This window comes from Belonocnema kinseyi, chromosome 4 (genome assembly GCF_010883055.1).
Source record: "Belonocnema kinseyi isolate 2016_QV_RU_SX_M_011 chromosome 4, B_treatae_v1, whole genome shotgun sequence".
Classification (NCBI taxonomy): Eukaryota; Metazoa; Arthropoda; class Insecta; order Hymenoptera; family Cynipidae; genus Belonocnema; species Belonocnema kinseyi.
Genome location: NC_046660.1, coordinates 112700064 through 112703630, shown reverse-complemented (window position 1 = coordinate 112703630; position 3567 = coordinate 112700064).

Below are 3567 nucleotides of genomic sequence, written 5' to 3'. Positions count from 1 at the left end.
TTAAAATCAAATGTAAGAATTTAGGGATAATCGGGGTAGTGCTATAAAGTTTCCTACTATAATAAGAGATAATGGTATTTCTTTATGTATTATTAAAAACTTAAGCAAACAAAAATTAGTATTCACGTTTAGAAAAAGTCTTATTTAATGTTTGAAAATGGTGAGTGTGAAAAACTAATAATGATCAATAACAAGTTTTGTAAAAAAATATCGTCAAAAGAAAGAATGTTACGTAACATAAGTTGTAAGAAATGTACGAAATTTTAGTATTCTTAAATAAGAATGTGTATTAAAATGAGTGCCGCTAATAATATCTGTAACCGGGATATGCAAGAATTCTAAAAGACTACTAAAAACGCCCGAAGGCTTCCGAGCTATTCCGCCTATAGCCGAGCTCGCGACGATCACACCATCTGACCGACTGTACTGGACTCATGACTTGGGATTCCCCCCCAAATCTCTTTAATGAGGCGTGTATTTGTAGTACAAAAATGTTCTTAACTATTGAAATTTAAATTAAAGTTTAAACCAATTTTAATTTGGAGATTTTTTATTTAAACTCTCAATAATTTATACATATAAAATAGAATAATTTAGCAATTTTCAATTGAAAAATTTCAAGTTAGTGTAATTAAACTGCAAAACTTAGACCTTCACATTTTGATAAATTGAATTATTTAAAGATATCTGTTTAAAAAATATGAATTCGCGCTATCGTTTTAAATTCTCTAAATTAAAACTAATCCTCAATTTCAACTCGCATTAATAAAAATGTGAAGGAATGAAACATGTCCCTCTTCCAACTCAATAAAAACGTTATAAAAAAAGTTTTTTTTTTGAAAATATAGATTGCACTGAATTTAGATCATTTAAAATGTATAAGGTAAGGAGGATTCACATAGCCTTACTGATTAATTCAGTGAGTCAGTCCGGTATAAGATATAAAAAATCTAATTGAAATTTTTAGCAAACATAAATTAATATCATAAAAATAATTTCAGAACACAAAAAAAAATAAATACAATCGACCCGAATTTCAATTAAAAAATTGTCTTTACTGTTATAATAGTTGGGTCAATTAAAAACGATATCTTTCAAAAAATAGCAAAGACATCATCTAACTATATCCAAAAATGAGTGCCTCTTCCTGTCTAGAAAAACTTTAAAAAACAAATTTCCTTCTTTCTAGTTCTATAATAACCGTAGCAATAAAAAACTTTTTTAAATTCAGAAAAAATTGTTCTTCAAACACAATAAAAATCCTGAAAAAATGGCCTCTTTCAATAAAAAAGTTTAAATGTTGCACTCTGAAATTTTTACCATTCAAGGCTTTCTATATCAAGAGATTCAGTTTAAAATTGTTTACTTTTCAATATTTGATGCTCATTCAGGCATTTTATTCATTCAAAATTTTCGATCTGAATAGGTTGAAAATTTAATATTTTCGACTGAAACAATATTTGAATAGGATTTTAAATCAATTAAAATCTTTTAATTAATCCGTATATTAATTTTAAGTTATTTTCACATTAAAATTAGTTCATAAAGTTTAAATCACACATGTCAATTTGCTTAATTATTAAGGTTGTCGTATTCTTAAATTCTTTTAATTAAAAATTGACGTTTAAGAATGCATGTAATTAAAACAGTTAACAACTAAACTTAACATGACAAAAAAGTTGAAATCGAATTTATTTTTATTTTAATTATATTATGTTATATGATATTTGTAATGTTCGAAGTGATTTGAGAGATGGTTCTTATAAAAACTTGTGAAATTCATGGTGAATAAGTAAATTCACAATCATACTCTTTTTCCGGTGTCAAAAAATTCCCGTTCATTTCCCGGTTTTCGGTCCAGCATCTGCCTCACAAATGATAAGTTAACAAAGCTCCAGATAAATATTATTGGGAAGATAAAATTCAATAAATGATAGCTAGTGTTATTTGACCAAACATGTTATAGGGTTATTTCCTTCAAAACTTAGACATTAGAAAAGTCGTGGTACCTAAAAAAATTTAATTACGTTCTGCATCTGCTCTAAGAGTAAGTAAAATATTGAAAATTTAAAATTGCGGTGAAAATTCAGAATTTAGCACGTGCACATTGCCATATTTATTTTTTATTTTAATTATTTCAAATGACGAATAATTAATCAATATTTTTTTCATATTAATTTTAAAGTGAAATGTTCAACATTTTTGTCTGATATAATTGCACATTTTTCAGGAGGTTCGAATAGAATTTCTTCCTGAATATATTTTACTGAAAATATGAATATGTTAAATATGCTCCGAATTCTAAGCAACTATTAAAATAGTTAGAAACAATTTATAACAAATAATGAGGAAGCTCATTTTTCTCGTAGGCTCAAGTAGGTTAGAGTTAAATATATTAAACGCATTTTTCGTTAAGAGTTGGATTTTTTTAGTGGTAATTATATTTTTCCTAAAAGCTTGTACCATTAGGATATTTCTTGTCCTTCTATAAAGTTACTTTCATAAATTAAGAAACACTATTTGATTTTATATACAAAAATTATACCGTTCCTATGCAATTATATATTTATAAGAACAAAGAAAAAGATTATTCATAATTAACTTGCGTAATTGTTCTATACTTATTATAGTGGTCTAAAAAATGTCCTTATTTTTTCTTCTAAAATGCCTAAAAATTGTTTCTTTTCGTGTAAAATGTCCACTGTATATTGGCATAATTAAAAAATTTTTAGGTATCTCTTTAGCCTATGAGTTGCAAAAACTTGCTTATGTTATTTTAGTTTCCGCTGTTAATGGTTTTTTTACTTTAGAATAGAAAAACGATAAAATGCATATGTACTGAAGGAAAATTATAAATTAATAGTGGAAATTAAAAAAGCCATTTTGTTCAAAAATAGACTTGAGAGATCCCTAAATATTTGTTTTAAAATAAATAATGGCAATATTCAGGGGACATTTTAACACCAAAAGGAACAATTTTTAGGGTAGAATTTTCGAAAATATACTTTTTTGGACCACACTTGATTTATTCCTATTTTTTTATCACTTTTAATAAACTTAGTTAACTACCATTTAACCATTTACAGATGGATAATGAAAGGTTTTTTAAAAAGTATTATGTAATACTTTTGTAAGGGATATAGAATCAGAATTGCATTAAACAATGTGATATTTAATATTTGAGTAGATAATTATTCAGGAAAATTATACCTTGGGAAAATATATATAGATACCTGGCAACAACCTAGAATTGTCAGGGAATTTTTCCCACAGAATTTGAGTAGACGCCGTGCGATAATTCTAAGGATGATATTTTTCAATATTTGTATTGATATCTTTCATCATATAAAATATTTACAGAACATACTAATTATTAGTATAAATTTCTGCGATTCTTTCTCAAATAAGCTAATAATTACTTTTACATTTTATAAAATTAAAAAAAAACTGAAACTCCAGAACTGTCGCTTAATATAGAAAAATATATTTTTAAAATTATTTTGTCTGTTAGTTTGTAGATTTTTAGTTTGTTAGCAGGATAACTTTCAAAAGAGTTTACAGTTTAGC